Source organism: Talpa occidentalis, unplaced genomic scaffold (genome assembly GCF_014898055.3).
Source record: "Talpa occidentalis isolate TD23 unplaced genomic scaffold, MPIMG_talOcc4v2.1 talOcc4.8, whole genome shotgun sequence".
In the NCBI taxonomy this organism is placed as follows: Eukaryota; Metazoa; Chordata; class Mammalia; order Eulipotyphla; family Talpidae; genus Talpa; species Talpa occidentalis.
In genome coordinates, this window is record NW_023605194.1 from 106,116,971 (window position 1) to 106,134,196 (window position 17,226).

The following is a 17,226-nucleotide window of genomic DNA, read 5'->3' on the forward strand; positions in this document are numbered from 1 at the left end:
GCCCCGTCGTCATCTTCCCAAGGTCACACTTAGAATTCAGGGAGAGGAATGTGGCTTGGGATAGGGTGGTAAATCTCGTGAAAAAGTGGTTGAGCTTCGGCCTCCACAATTCCAGAAGGGACCTTGGAGGAACTGAAAAAGCAAGTTGAAAAAGAATTACAGCAAGAGATAAAAAATACATCCTTGTGAAACTTTTTTATTGCTAAGGATGAAGAGACTGTTTACTAGGAAAATTAAATGCCAAAAGAATATGGGGGAAAATCAACAAAAACAAAGAAAACAATCCAGTCAAAAAATAGGCAGGAGAGATGAAAAGAAACTTCTCCAAAGAGGAAATACAAATGGCGAAAGGGCATATGAAAAAATGTTCAACATCATTTGCAATCAGGGAAATGCAAGTCAAAACTACCATGAGATACCACCTCACACCAGTGAGAATGGCACATATTAAAAAAACTAGCAACAACAAATGTTGGCGAGGATGTGGAGAAAAAGGAACTCTCCTGCACTGCTGGTGGGAGTGCAAACTGGTCCAACCACTGTGGAGAGCTGTGTGGACATTTCTGGACCTACTAAACATAGAGCTTCCGTATGATCCAGCAATTCCACTCCTAGGTATTTACCCAAAGGACACAGAAACATCAATTCCAAAGAGCACCTGCACCCCTATGTTTATAGCAGCACTGTTTACAATTGCTAAGCTTTGGAAACAACCCAAATGCCCAAAAATAGATGACTGGATCAAGAAGATGTGGTCCATATACACCATGGAATATTACTCAGCATTCAAAAAAGATAAACACATGCAGTTTGCAGCAACATGGATGGCACTGGAAGGGATCATGCTCAGCAAAAAAAGCCAGAAAGAAAAAGAAAAATACCGGATGGTCTCACTCATAGCAGGAATCTAGAAAACCTAAATAAGGGACCAGAAAAAAGAACAACTATAAGAAAGGAAAAATCAAAATCAACAAACAACTATGAACCAGAGACACACTATGGGGGGTGGGGAGAAGGGATTGGGGTCAAAATAAGGAGGTTGCAATTGTATGGGGAATATAAAAATAAAATTAAAAAAAAGAAAGTGGGGAAAATATACATGTTTAAATAAGAAAAGGACTAAAAAAACTAGAAACTTTAAATGCATTAGACATTAAATATAGGTTCCAAAGTTTCTGCCCCCAAACAACTTGGAACACGTTAGTCTGACTTCATGGAATTACAGAGTAAGAAGCCAGAAAGGATATTCAAGATGACCTGATTTCTCCCCCCTTATTCTGTGATGGAGCTTCTCATTTCCAGAGGTTGAGAGACTCACTCAGGGTCACACAGTGCAAGCCAGCGACTAGAACCCTACCCCTGGGCCTCTAGTTTATGCCATTTGTCCTGATTGTACATGAAAATGTTGCTATACCCACACTCCAGGAACTCCGGGACTGCCTCCTCATCTGGTTTACAAGTGACAGAGGAAAACCTGCCACATTGCTTTGTAGCCTTCCTTTATTTTTTAAAATGCTTACCTAAATGCAAAAATATTTTCTGCATCTTTTTAAAACTCTGTTGAGCTTTTCATGAGAAAGTACATAAGAACAATCAATACTTGTCATTTAATGTTCATTTTTGAGAAGTCACTGATTTTTTTTTCTCCCTGGATGGTAACTGCAATTATCAAATATGGTGGGTTTTATGACTCTCCAAAGATCCTTAAAAGAAGAAAGAATACCTGGAAGCTATTTTTAGTATTTGTAAAAGCCTACCAGAAATAATATCTATGTTAAAAGCTTCTACGGCTGGTAACAAATATCTTGTTTTTACAATGCAAACTTTGATAAATTGGTACGGTTAATAAATTTGCTGATCAGAAGAGCTGATTTGCAGTTGTGTGCTTTCCCTAAATACATGAAAAATGTACTGAAAGCACAATCTTTAAAAATACAAAATCCACAGGAGGACCAATAATAAAGATTCTTGATGGTAAAATAGCTCCGGGAAAAACAGTAGACTTCATCTTGCCACTTGCACCTGCCACCGTCTGCCAAAGCCCTCTGATCTCTTGCCTGAATCTTTGTAGCAGCCTCCTAGCTGATCTCTTATTTAAAACACTGCCTCTTGATCATGTCTTTTCTATGAAGCAACCAAAATGATCCTCTTGAAATGTTATCATTTCCCGTTCTACTAAGAGGCTCCAGGACCTTTCCTTGACCTAGAAAGCTCCTTTGGTCCTCCGAGTCTCCAGGGACCTCACCCCCCATCACTCCCTTCCTCACCCACTTGGCTGCAGTAACACTGGCATGGCTGCTCTTTCTGCCAAGCCTTCTATCTTAAGGCCTTGGCACAGACTGCCTGTGAAGCTATTCCTCCAGAGATCTGTATCGGGCTTTGCTCCCACGTCTCCTGCTCAAATACTACAATATTAGTGAGATCTTTTCTATCCTTTCTATTTAAAAGATCACCCCCAGCCTCAGCCCTGAAAGTCCTATTCCCCACCCCAACCCCCAGCTACCTTTTCTTAATCAATTTTGCGTCAAATGGGTTGCCACATGTAACCTTTTATATCTTACTTGTTTATTTGTAGTATAACTAAGTTCCAAGAGGGCAGGAGGTGTTCTGACCTGATTTATTCACTGTTGTCACCCCAACATCTAGAATGACCCCTGTTATAGAGAATGAGCTCAATAAAGCTGTACAAACTGAAAAGATTGAAATTTACCCCAAGCTTTCCACACCCATTTAACATCAAAGAGATACTGAAGGGACAAAAACATTTCTTTTGCTTGAAACGCCCTATGCAGATTCAGGGTTTCCTCCTCCTCCACCCGCTCCTCCTCCTACCTGTACCAGCTGCCATGGATACAGGTTTCTTAAAGGGGGTCAAGGATGCGACAGATGCTTTACATTAGCTTTTATGTCCTCCATAAAATTAACAACAAGCAAACCTTGAGTAACGGAGCTATAATTCTGTCTTGCAATTCTGATCCGACACAAACTATGAGAGCTCGGCTCTTGAGGCTAAAAGCTGTTTCCAGAAACCTCAATGGAATTATACCTCTGTAATGCATTTACTGTCATTTATTTTATATATGTTTACAGATAGCACCCCAAAAAATCACACAGCCAGCAAAATCAAAACAGAAAAGATAACCTAGTGGTTTTCATTTTAAAATTACAATCATTATATAAGATACAATGTTTTCCAACACTACAGCACTTCAAGGCTAAATAAGAAATACACTTAACAGCAAGGTAAACATTATAAGATGGCTTTTTAAAATAATGAGTATTACTTTGCTGTGACTTCAGGGATGTTATTTTCAATAGCACTATCAATTCACAAAGAAATGTCAAGAGAATAATTATGGATTTTTAGCCAATAGGGCTGATACATGTAAACAAGATCAGCAAAAACACTGTTAATATCCTTGAATGGTCTCTAAAGTCATTGTCTCAACCCTACTATTTTCAATTGCATGACCAAAAACTATTCAGTAAGCTTTCATCATTTATGTCCAAGTTTTTAATGAGACAGACCTCATGAAAAATAAACAAGTATACAGATGGGCTTGGAGAGATCTGGCATCAAATCTACCTTTTATATTTCTTTATTTCATTTTAAAACCATTTCGGGTAACCAAAAGTGATTTGTTAGAAAGAGACATTGGGGGAAAATGGCATTTTCCACGCAGCAGACGCAACCTAGAGAAAGATGTTTATGCACCTCCTTTGCCAATGAGCTACAACTTCATTTAAGAAGGAACACAGAGAACCTAGAAGGTTCTCTCAGTGTTAATTTCTGTCCACAGGACATTTGGCTGCCACTTACAACCCACTTCATATGTAGCCTGAATAGCCTCCAGATGGTATGAGTAAGACTTTACAAATGTTTTTCTTGTTCCAATCAGCCATGACCTTTCAAATGTATAAAACTGTACATAAGAAAACTGCCCACATGACTATTAGAAAAATTCAGCAAATTCAGTTCACAACTATTTTTTACCACCTTCTCTGTGTGAGACACCATTCAAGGTACTGAGAATACAGTCAGCTTGAAATCCCTGTCTTCATAAAGCTCCTATTCTAGTGTATGTGGCGAGGAGTGGGGAGTATGTGAGGGACCACAGACAGTAAGCTAAATAAATAAATTGTATGCATTTATGGTGATAACTGCCTGTGCTACAGAGGAAAAACAAGAGGGGAAGTGCCAGCAAGGTAGGGTAACTGTATAATTCTAAATAGAATCAAGTCACTTTCATTGGAAAGGAGTTATTTAAACAAAGACTTGGTGGATGCCAATATCTAGAAGAACCTTGGAGAGAAACTGTAAGATCCTGAGATGGACATGTGCCTGGCACATGATCAGGGCAGAGTGAATGGGGGAAAAGCAGCAGGTGAGGTCAGGAAAGTAGTGGGGGCCATATTCTACAACGACAGACTTTCCCCCTACTAGAAAGAAACATGGAGCGGGACAATAACTTGAGATGGCCAATGTTTTCAAAGCATTGTTCTAACTGCCTTGTTGAGAACAACTGTTGCGGGTAGGGGAACGCAAGAGTAAAAGCAGAGAGACCAGTTAGAAAGCTATAGCACTATGCAGGCAGGAGAGGAAGGCTTCCTCCCATGGACCAACGTAGTAGCCGTGTGGATGATACGACATGGTCAGATTGTGGACATATTCTGAAGATACATAATGTAGGATGGGGACAAGGTTCATACAGTCACTTTAAGTATGTATAATACTCCCCCAAGTAGGTCCAGGTCAAGTAGTCAAAGTAACATTAGACGAGTAGGAGAAAAAACAAATTTAATTACACACACATGGAGAATCTACATGGAGATCAATTCTAAAGTCAATGGGGGCAAAATGAGGGTGTTTATATTCTGAGCTAAGGACAGGATGGGCCCTGGGGCTTCGGGAGGAGAAGGACTCACATGATGAGGAGAGGATGAGTCAATGACGAAGACCAGATGCTCTGTAGATATCTGCCTTGCCATATAGATAGGTTTCTCCACTAGAGAGGTTATTTCTGGTGAAAGCTCTAATTCTGGGTAATATCCCTAATTTTCATTCTTCTAGGTAGTTAAGAGAGTGATAAAAGTTTCTCAGGACCATGCACGATCTCAACTGACAGCAAACTGAAATAATCTACATGTCTTCGGAAGGTCTGTTTTGGACTGCCTAAGGAGGCCTATCTTCCAAAGGGTAGTTCAGGAATGTGGATTCTCTTAGAGATTAAGAACCTACTCAGGGCCCTCCTTGGTGGTGCGAGGGGTTAAGACATAGCACTATGAAGCTATCCACAGCCTCTGCAGCACGAGTTCTATCCCTGGCCAGGGAGCTGACCCACATGGCACAGCAGACCTCTCCTGTCTCCCCCGCTACTCCCCTCACCAGTGTATTTCAGTCAATCTGCCTGTTCTGCTCCCCACTCTGTCTCTGGTGAATCCTCTCAACCCTACCCCCACACCTCTGGCCTACACTCTAGCTCTTGTATGCATAAATAAAATAAAATCTTTAAAAAAAAGAACCTACTCAGACTGAAGGGGTTCCTGAGTGAACAGAAAGTGTTATGTCTCTACTGTTGATATGCACAAGTTGGGGGGTGGATGGGGTGTCACTGTCTCTCCTTTAGTCACCAGTCCCATCACCACACTGAGAACCAAGAGCAACAGAACCACCGTTTCCATGTTCAACGATTCCTAACCAGGAAGCATACGAAGATACCTCTTCCTTCTGTTGTTCTTCCTTGCCTCTAGCTCTCTCCTCTCCTTCCCCCTTACCCTCACCTCTCGGGGTCTTCTGGACCCTCAAGGCACCAAGCACCAAAGAGGTGCTGACTCCTGCTTCTGAAACAGTGAACTCCATGGTTACTGTTCTTATTTCTCCCTCTGTTCTTGTCTGCTGTCCACTGCCTGTTAACGCACAAATCCTCCCTCGGGGTTGCTGTGACCCTTTCCTTGACTTTCTTCTTTGCCTTCTTCTAGCTCCTTGTCCCAAACCAAACAGGATCCAGCCCTACAAAGTCCAGGATCAACCTAAGATGATTGACAGTGTGACATTTCATGAGGATTTTCACTTACATGCTCATAGATCTACTCTAACCAGAGAGCAGGAGGTGCAGTCTTCTTCTCTGAGCAGCTGTGCTCCATCTTCCATGTTACCTGGACCTTTTCTAAATGAGCTCTCCCAGCACTGAAGACCCGGAGAAGGTCATGACTGTCTTGGTTCCTGATGCCTTGGCAAATACAGCTAAGTTTTGAATTGGAGTTCATGTGGGTCTAGGAAATCAGAGTTTTACCATCTATTTAGTTTGTAAACCATGTCTTATTAGCATATGCTGTGGCAGATGGCAGGTGATACCATGGTGTGTTTAGTTAGATGGGATCCTTGCTGAGTTCACTCATCCCACCTGCGTTCTCTAGAGGCCGGGTATTCTGGTACCTGTACTATGAAATCCATCAAAACCAAGAAGTCTTTTTAAATGGCAAGTAACAGTAATGTGTCTGTGCTAATGACAATGCAGAGCTTCCTCAACCAGAGTGGAAAAAAACCAAGCTGCACCCAGTATCAGCGATTTTCCAGCAAGGCTGTCACTGTGATCTGTGATGCGCTATCAAGATGAAATTGGTACCAAGTGTACTTTATTCAGGACATCTGTGAGATAAAAAATATAATGCTCCTTTTCTATCTTTGTGACATTGCTCGCAAAGATGTGATTTGGCTGTTAAAACCACTTGCGCTGTATCTCAAGGCTAAGGCTGACAATTCAAATAAAAGCCTCTCTCTCTCTTTGGTTTGTTATCTGAACCGCAGTTAGCTGTCAAGGCCATTCTATATACTGAGGCACTTGGGGAGGGGACAAGTCATTTGACTGGCCTGCTAGAGCTTTCCATCTGACCGTGCTTCTGATCCCCATTTAATTTCCGGGATTTTGGAAAGGTTATCATTTTTCCTTTTATAATGACCTCAATACAGGTGCAGTGTTATGAGACAAACAATGTTGTTTAACTGTTAATAATTGTATTGTATGCACTTCGTAGAACATGTAGAATACTCACATTAGTACAAAAAAGAAAAAAGATGCCACTATTTAGATGAGCTGTGTGATCATTTCATGTATTTCCTTCAGATCTTTTTTCTTTGTATGTCTGTGCTGTTGTTTGCTAGGTTTTGTTCCCAGAATAAAAGGGGGGAGGGAGGGAAAGTCTGGATGAAGAATTTGATGAACTCCTCATTAACAATTTATAACAAACATTATTCCAACAACCTTAATTCTCAACAGATGTGGGCATACTATTTTGGGCCATTATTATTAATCTGCAAAGAACACCACTCCAGACGAATGTCTCTCTGAATTGTCATAAATCACTTTAGAGTCTTCATCAAAAGAAACCACGTGCAATGTCTCTCTACAGAGATGCAATGTTGCAAACACAGAATTGTACCCAAAACACTAAAACTGCTGGCCCTCCTGACTATAGCTCAACCGAGTGCTTTACTCTTGTTTGTTCAACTTCTAATTCCCCAGAACTTCAAGTCTGTCTGGTATGAGGGGCCAGCCTGGCCTGCAAATGACCCCCCAAGATGCCCTAATTACTACTCCTCCCAGGAATGCCTCTTTATCTTTGGCAAAATAAGTCATTCTTATAATTTAAAAGGTTTGTTCCCCATAAGAAGGCCATACCCAGATAAATCTATCCATATATTTCAACTAGAGACATGAGGTTATTGAAATGGCACTGAAAGTCTGTTAAGGGCTTCTGATGCTAAGTAGGGGAGAGATGGGCAACTTCTACAGCTGAGAAAGGGAGCACTATAAAGTCACCCAGTGGGCTCTAGAGTTGGCTGACATCTATTTGGTCAGCCCCAGCATTAGACATTCACCGGTCTGTGACACTGTCTTACATGGAGACCAGCTCCCAGGAAGGAGCCCTCAGGGAAACCATAGATGTCTGAGGAGAAGCAGTGCAGGATCCTTGCAAGAAATGTCACTTTCAGAACAAGAAAACGGTGTGTAATATGAGGAAGTCAGATTCACTGGATCATCTCTGCGGTCCTTGCTTCCAAAGATGATGAAGAGAAAGCGGCTAACAATCATGTCGCAAAGGGCCATGGCCACGTGCAGCCCGCTTGCTGCCCCAACTGCGCGCAGTGCATGCCGGAGGGCAAAGCTGTTCAGAAGTCCATTGTGAAACATCACAGACATTTTGCAATAAGCGTCTTCGAGGTCTGTGTGCTTCCCAAGCTGTATGTGCAATTACATGGCTGCATGAGTGGATCCATTCACAGCAAGGTGCTCAGGAACTGTTCTCCTGATGCCAGGAAGGAAGCCGCACCCTGATTTAGACCTGAGGTGCCACTCCACGACCTCCGCCAAAGCCCAAATAAGGGAGTTAAGTCCTTAATTTACAGGCTGAAGAGAAACTGTCCTCTGGGAAAAAGTAAATGGAAATTATACTTTTAAAATAAAAGAAAATGGTGAGCAGTGTACTTGCTTATCTTTTGTCCTCTCAGCTAACTGTATGTCAAGTTCAGGCCACCAGGAGTTTGGCCAAGGCTCCCACGTGGGAGGCGGGGCTGTGAGAATGGACAGGAGCTCTCCCGTCCACTGCAGGTGCCCGGGACCAGTGTTGTCCACAGAACTTAAGGTGGAGTTGCTTGGACCTTTCCTTTTCCATAGTCCATGCAGACAGCCATTTGCAATCACAGATGAACTTTTTTTACATTTTGAGAGGTGGCGGCAAAAGAAATGAAGACACATTATTGTTTGTTTCTTATGAGCTGGGAATGACAGCCACACAGCACATGCTGCTACACAGTGGATCTGACGCCCTATCCATGTCAGCAGGAGATAAAGAAAATCTGGTGTATTAAATTGTTATTAATTCCCCTTTCCTGGGTTGGGGAAGGCAAGGAAAAGTGTGGGGTGCTCAAACAGCACTGGTACTTTTTTTGTATAGAAGAAATGTGGTATAGACCAGAGGTGCAGGGGTTGAGAGGATTCACCAGAGAAAGAGTGGGGAGCAAAACAGGCAGATCCACTGAAATACACTGCTGAGGGGAGCAGCGGATGAGACTGGAGAGGCAAACTGTGGGTGAGCTCCCTGGCCGGGGATCAAACTCAAGCAGAAGTGGTGACAGTGCTGAAACTTAACCCCTGGGCCACCATAAGGTCCAGAACTGGCATGTTTAGAAAAATCTGGCTAAGGTGGTGTAAAGGGCAGGAATGGCCACTGAGCAGGTTTTCTAAGATCCAGCAGACCAGGTAAAGGAGGAGTCAGAGTCCTCAGTGGTTTTGCAAGTTTTTATTTGGATTACCAGGTACACGGCAGGCAGGAGGACTGGGGGGCCGGGAGGCTAGCAGGCCTCCCAGCCCCCAGCAAGTCTTCACTCTATCTGGGCTCTCCAGCCTTCTCTGCTTCTCTCTCAGCTTCTGTTCGTTCTCGGCTTCTGCTGACGTCCCCATGATGCCACCCTTAAAAGCCCAGTCTCAGCCCAGGTGAATCCTATCTCCCTCTGCCCATGCCCTACTCCAGGTGCCCGCCATCAGGCATGCATTCAGGACCGCAAGGATCCATCACCTGTCCTGACGGCAGGAGGGCAGAAAAGCCTGACATTTTTCCTTACCCTACAGGTGGGCTCAGTGATTCCTTCTGTTGGAAGTTGCATGTATGTTCAAGTCTGTAACCATCTTCTGGTTCAAGGCCAATCACGAGCTATACCATAGTTTTTCCACCTCCACCCCTGATGAGTTCCCCGCGTCCTCTCACCACTTCATCCTATCTATACGTAACCACTGCTGCCAACCAATAGGTGGAGTTCAGGCTCTAAACAGTAAGAGTTAAAATTTTACATTGGAAAAACAACCTGGAGTAAACTCCATGATTGCGTGGTTAAAAGTCCACAGGCACCAGGGACAATCTCTTAGCTAAATGATCACACTTTGTTATGCTAGTTTTCATGCTAATATTAACTGAAGATCCAAATAAAAGCTGTCGATATGAGTCAGAAGAGGGGGAAAAAGCTAGAAAACACAGCTTTCCAATATAAAAACATTAGGTTCAAGACCCAGGACCAAAAAAATGAGAGAAAATAAAACAAAATTTCATTTTTGCAGAACCGGTAGGGTCAAAAGCACTTCCATTAAAAATAATATTCTATAAATATGGAAATCAGCCAGGTGTTCTCAGGAAATGTTGCAAGACCTGAGAAGAAACTTGCCGGTGTGACATTTTCACTGTGTAGCAAATTCTGACCAGCACAGAAATACATCAAAAATGCCTGTGCCAGAAAGGAAGAAAAGGAGAATATGGAAGGGAAGACCCTTCTCCAGAGAGGCGTAAGAGCAGTTCTTGGAGCCGGAGAAAGGGGGTGTCTGGGAAACTTAGTGGACAAGCAAACAGCAGGGTCAGTGCACCCCTGTCAGTGTGAGGGGGAGACAGAGAGGAGGCCAGGAAGCCTATACAGAGGACAAACAGAAGTCCCGACCGCCGCATGGAATGGGAGTGTGGGAAGAATGATTCACTGAAGCTAATCGCCTGGGATGTCAATGCGGCGCCTCCACCATCACCTGGCATGGGAGGCAGATCTTACACTGCAGGTTGGACCCTTGTTCTCATTTCATAAAGCCAACATCTCTGGAAAATTGGGTTCCATAAATGGAGGGTTTTGGTTACATTAAGCTTTACTATTAACTTTGCAGTAGTTGTAGAGGGGAAATTTATTCGAACCATGCAAAGTATAGAACAAGCCTGTGAGATAAAAATGAGTCAAAAGTTTGAAAGTTATTTGAATAAGTCAATTTGATTAGCCAGACAACACTGATTTTTTCCAAATATATTGCGTACCTATTAATAAATTTCAAATTAAATTCAGTCAATTTTCAATTATCAATGCTAATTTAGAGAAGGCAGAAAGGAGCAATATAATCCACGGAGAACTCTGAAATCTCATTTGCATTTCAATCTTTCCCCCGATTTCCATTTCAACATTTTTATTGGACTAATTTGAGATTTTAAAGCCTCTCTGTCTCCTTTGCAGTGATTAAATAAGCATTTATTAATGGCCTCCTCTATGCTAAGCCTTCGACCTGGCATCCAGGAGAGAGAGGCCCAGGTCACTCGGCTGGCCAGCAGGCTAGTTCCTTTCATCAGTTGCTTCCTTTCATCATCTCAGTAAAATGCATCACATCAATTAGAATGAAAATAAATAAAATCAGAATAAAGTAAAGAGTTAAGACAGGGGAGAGAAGTACACAAGAAGCGGTGGAGAGTGATAACCACTGCTATGTTAGAGGGAGAACGAGGGGCCTACATCGGAGGGCAGAAATCAAATACTGTCCAAAACTTAACCACAACGTAAAAAAAAAAAATAAATTTAATTAAAAAAAGAAAAATCAGCTCTTAGTAAATAAGCACATTCTTATCTCAATTCCTCTCTAAAATAGTTTTTCACTAGCTCTCATTCTTAATCCTGATCTATATATGAAAAAAAAATTGCAGCTGGGGGGAAATGGAGAAAGAATAGAAAGTAGGTGAAAAGCAAAAGGAAGGTATACAGAAAACTAAGCCACAAAGAGAAAAGCAGATTGTAAAACATTTATGGCCACTATTGGCATTAACCCTAATATTTACTGGTCGATGAAAAGCTATACTTTTATATATGTGGATTTATAAACATCAATGTTATCGTTGACAAGTCAAATGCTAATATAGAAAAGATGTTGGAAAGAGACAGAAATTATGTACATGCCAAGAAGTAGCCAGAAGGAAAAGCCACCTGGAGAAATCAGGAAGCAGGAACATTTGACCCACATTCATGACAAAAGTGACAGGTCAGGAGGTCTAGGCCACAAAGCAGGTCAGGGTCGTTTGAGAGGATCTCCTTCTATACAGCATTTTCTTTTTTATTCATCTCACAAATAATCGAGGTGCACCTAGTATAAACCAGGCAACCAGGGAGCCTATCCAACTGAGTGGTGGGCAATACATGTTTTTTTGAGCCAGTAAATAAAAGAAGAAAATAATGAATGATTAAGCCAAAGCTTCAGGAAGTCGCATGTCATTTCATGCCCACAGCCCGCTACTTTGTCCTTGGCTCCTGATGGGCTCTTTCTCAACTACCCATTCATAAGGAATCTGGAATCCAGCTGCCTGACTTCAAACTCTCATGGGGAACACCACCCAAGTGAGCCCCAAGTGAATCTGGTCTATTAATTCTGAGGAATCTGAATAAAGCAGCTATAGGCCTCCAAGAAGTAACAGAAACCATCTCAATCTTAATTCTACCATTCATGGGCAAACTGGAAATGTTAAGCATTATGTTGCCAAATACCACAGAGGTAGCAAATATCTTCCTTAGACAGTTCCAGTTTCTCATAAGGATAAGTAAACCCAACCGGCCCTCGTGCTCAACGTGACACCTTTCTCTATAATGAGATCTGCACGATCCATGATGTGCTCTTGGCACCCATGGCACATGGGTGACATGACAGGTCTAGACATGGCTGTCCCCAGCTGTCTCACAATGCAGCGCGGGCTCAGGCTAACACTGAATATGTGATGCCAGGGGCTGAGGAGAGATGCTGGGGAGAAGCACAGACAGAAGGATGTCACCTGAACACAGGCCAATCACAACGCTGGGAACAGAAGCAGCCTAGGCCCAACTTTATGACAGAAATCCAAAAGAAATTCTTCCAGAATTCAGTACCCGATCAATGCTGTTCCAAAAGCCAGGCTTTAAGTAAAAATAACTTACACACTGACTTGTCAAAGCTTTCCAGATGATTCCGATGAGCAGTTGAGGTTGAGAACCACTGCTACAACATCACTAAAGCTTCTAGTTCTTCCTCTCCCTCCTCCAGACTCCATCATGATAATGACAGGCTCTGAAAACATTTTTAAAACATCACTAGATAAGGGTCTCTGAGAGTGTTACAGGATCTGCCCAAGACTGGGTCCTCGGGAACACACTTCTTGATCTGAAGTAAATGAGGCTATTGCAGGTAAAATTAAGTGTTTGACTGGCCAAGGTGGTGGTGAAATATGGTCTATGTCGTAATGACAGGAGCAAGAAAAAAAAGGGTCTCTTTAGGATCATTTTCCTAAGTTTGGTTTTTTTTTTTTCAATCCTATAGGGAGAGGAAAAAAATTTCCCTTTATCCATCTTAGGTTTATTATCTGGGAACCCTGCAAATTAAAATGACAAAAAATAGGTAAACAAGAGAAAAAATTTGGTGTTCATGAACACATGCATTGCACGTACACATGGAGTACTCAGTGGTCAGTAACTCAAAGGGGTGGTTAGAACTTGGGCTTCTTCTATAGGATCTTTTTTTAAAAAAGATTTATTTATTTATGCATATAAGAACTGGGGTACAGGCCAGAGACGCAAGGAGTGAGAGGATTCATCAGAGACTGAGTGGGGAACAGAACAGGCAGATTGACTGAAATACACTGCTGAGGGGAGCAGTGGGTGAGACATGAGAGGTCTGCTGTGCCATGTGTGTTGCTCCCTGGCTGGAGATCAGACTTGTGCTGCAGTGGCTGCAGAGAGCTTCATAGGTTGCATCTTAATCCCTTGCACCACCAGGGAGACCCTTGTATAGCATCTTAACAAAAGAACAACACATTTTTTAGGGGTGGCAGACACATGGGAAAAACTGATGGGAGTTAAGGGTGGTTCTGACAAGGTTTGTTAGGTAGAGTCATCTGCTGCCCACCCTCCCCGGGCTGATAAGGTTCTTGAGTTGCCTCTGGTGATCGAGTCACCTCACCCATCCTGGTTGAGAGAGGGCAGGAAGAGTTTCCCTTGTGCTGGCTTTTATTTTTTTCAATTGCCTTTAGCTCAAAATGGTCCTGATACAGGGTGGCATATTTGGGGTTGCATATTCTGAACTCCTACACCCTTCAAGGCTGTCCGATGGGCTGCAAAGCTCTCGGAACTCCCCACCATATTACCCTCTCTATCTTATCATCCAGTTGCCTTCCTTGCCATGTCACTAAGTAACTTGTAATTAATATATTAGAGTGAAATTCTGAAAATTATGTAATGAGCCTTTGCTGTTTGTTTTTGCACTAGCAGGCCCACGGTGTCCATCTGCCATGGGAGAGATTAGAATTTGTTGTAGAAATTACAAAGAAAAAGGATGAGGGTGGTATTCACTTCTAACATACAAAATAGGATTAGGCAGCAAAACAAGAGCTTTACTAGTTGGGCATTTGTATTGAGGGGATTTTTCTGAAGTCCTCTAATATCCACTTCATTAAGGACCAGCAACGGAGCTCCTCTGTTAGGCTGAGAAGCCAGACCCTTCCCCCCTGAGGTAGGAAAGCTAAGGAGGCTTATTGCTTAATGGGGGGATGATATCATGCTGGGGGAGTTAAAGAACAACAACAACAGAAATGAAGTCTGGGGAAGACCAGCAGCGAAGGAAAGGGAGAGAATCTGTGTACTTGCTTTGAAGCAGAGAAGCAGAGTTGCTGTAGATAAATGAGGATAGTGAGAGTAACACCAGGGGCAAATGTGGGCTCTTGCTTCTACTGTGTGCTTAGGGCTCTCGAAGAGACCACCCTGCTTAGAAACCGGCTCCTGTAAATTGACCCTGCAAGGACACCGCACAGAGAAGGCTGAGATTTAGCTTTTCTGAGCCACGCTCAGCTCCCATCTAAAATGGACTCTGGGTTAAGAGCAAAGAAACCTGACATTTTGGTTAGCCTGTGCAGCCTTTCTGGGGACACACATACCACTTCTGTCAGGTTTATTGAAATATTGAAACTAGTTTTGCAAAGTGAAACTGCTGTGCTTATACCTACTCCATCAATATTCCAAAGGAGGATGGACTGTAGCCGCCCAACAGGGGTGAGGGGCCCTTCTCTCTAATGGACCAACATTTCCCTGACTTGTAGCCCAGTAATTATGAACACACCAGGGCTTTTTCACTAGTCAGCCATTACTGATGAGCATGCCAGTGTGCAGGTGCTAGAATATATTCAGTTGACACAGAACTGGCCTCAAGGCACTCACAATGTGGTGAGTAAAGTTGACAATATGAACGAAATCTAAAATACTGTTGGGCTTGAACTGTGTCCCCAGAAAGGTGTAATGAAGTTCCAAGAACCAGTACCTCAGAATGTGACCTGTTTTGCAAATAAGATCTGTGCAGCTGTCATGAAGTCAAGGGTCACAGAACATGCTACCCCAAACTATGAGTGTAGGCATCAGGACAGGCCACCTTGAAATAGACCATTTTTGTACATTGATGCTTTAACTATAGGCACCTGAAAAACAGCAAACACAGGGAGAAATTTACTCTAACTTGCCCCTATCTGCCTAAGGACACCCTCCAAAAGTGTATCAATTGTCATAATCCCCTCTCTGGGGGTTTCCTTAACCAGGGGAGATGGACCGTGATCACAGGAGAAGACACTAGAGTAGATACCACACCCAGACAAACTTTGCCACAAGCTATCATACCTCCCATCTATTCTTCAGGGACTCATTCATCTTCCCTAAAAATCATTTAATCTCCACTAAGAGCTGACATACTCTCCTCTTAATCCCTCTAAAATGGTATTTACTCTTGAATTCCAAGCCACCCCCAGGAGTTAATCACTTCACCCTGGGGCTCTCCCATTCATCTGTGAGCTATACTTGTTACTAAACTTCTGGTTGGGTTTTTTTGTTTGTTTGTTTGTTTTTTTGCTAATCTATCATTTTATTACAGGAGTCTCAGCTAAGGACTCAGAGGGTAGAGGAAAAATTATTTTTCTGTCATTTACCTCCACCCAAATTAAGATGTCATACTGGAATAGGATGGGTCCAAAGTGACTGGTGTCCTTATAAGAAGAGGAGACACAGGCACACCCTGGGGAGGAGACACCATATGAAGATGTGGACAGAGAGTGAGGTTATGCTGCCATGAGCCAAGGAAAACCAGAAACCACTAGAACCTCTAAGGAACATTGGCACCCATCCCCCCTCAGAACCCCAGGTAGGAATCAACCTGCCCATACCTGGGACTTCCAGCTTTAAGAACTGTCCATGAAAAAAATGCTGTTGTTTTGAACCCCTCCCCACCCCCACTTTGTGGTGATTTTTTACAGAAACCTGAGGAAACTGGCACATGGAGCATATGCGGTGTGCTTCAATAGAGCATTCCCTTCTAACTCAGGAGCACATGGAAGGTACAAAGACTCACCCAGGAAGTGGGATGCTCCACCCCAGGAGAGCGCTGCAGAAGTGGTCTGAGGCAGCAGCTGCATGGAGGCTGCAAGGTCAACAGAGCAGTGCAGAGACCTAGAAAAAAAGAAAGTGTTTAGTGGGTCTGAGGGGAAACTAGGCCTCAGTGGACCAAAATGAAATTCAAAGTTTTGGGCAAGAAGTTTTCCAATTGTCCAGAAAAGGAAATGAAGAATCTATGGCTACTCTTGACAGTGGGAGATGGTCCAACAGTTCCAAGTATGTGAGAGTCGCTTTGGGACATTAAATAAAGGAGACCTAGGAAATGAGGCATCAGGGAGTCATGTAAAGCCATAATCCGTAGATGCACTATAGCTAGCCACTGGTGCTCTGGAAAAAAATGGGAAGAAATGCTGCTGGATCTGTTTCTCAATGAGATATTATCATCTTTATTATTATTACTTTCACCAAGTTGACACTTTATCTACCAGGCTGATATTTAAAGAAAGGCATTCTTAGTTGAAATGGATTCCCATTTTTTTTTCCTACCAGATTCTGAAAATTAATGCATACCCCAAGGAATGTGTATTTAGAATTCCAAGGGGTTTTCTAGGTAAAATCCACTCTGCCATCTTTTAAAACAAATGAGTTCAGTTGCACAAATACATTCATGCCAAATCATTTCTAAAAGAAATATACTTCCAGCCCCATAGATCATATTTGAGTTTTTATTCCAATACTATACGTCATTGTAAATCACAGAAAGAGTAGAGGTGAAAAAGCTTGAGCAATTGTTTCACGTTGCAGGAAATGCTGCTTTTTTTTCCACTTCCAGTTTAACCAAAATTATTTACTGTGGTATATATATTTACCTTGCAGGGAAGTGGTTTAAGATACAGGTCAGAGAAACCTTATGTATTTTTTTCAATTTTTCAAGACTATTGAGCAGGACCGTTGGCAAATCTTTCAGAAAAAAAAAAAAATAGTAACCTTCTATTTCACAGAGACTGATTCCCGAGGTCTGTCTCTATCTCCTACTATTGACCGATCAA

General features: G+C 42.6%; 1 long non-coding RNA gene across 1 annotated transcript in view; it reads right to left on the reverse strand.

The window, feature by feature from the left end:
* LOC119234562 (uncharacterized) overlaps positions 1–17,226 on the reverse strand; it is a 145,380-nt gene that overhangs the window by 108,892 nt on the left and 19,262 nt on the right. The window contains exons 2-3 of the long non-coding RNA XR_005122648.2: positions 16,194–16,291; positions 12,752–12,881 (exon numbers count right to left, since the gene is read on the reverse strand). This is a non-coding gene — a long non-coding RNA (uncharacterized LOC119234562). The remainder of the gene's footprint in view (positions 1–12,751; positions 12,882–16,193; positions 16,292–17,226) is intronic.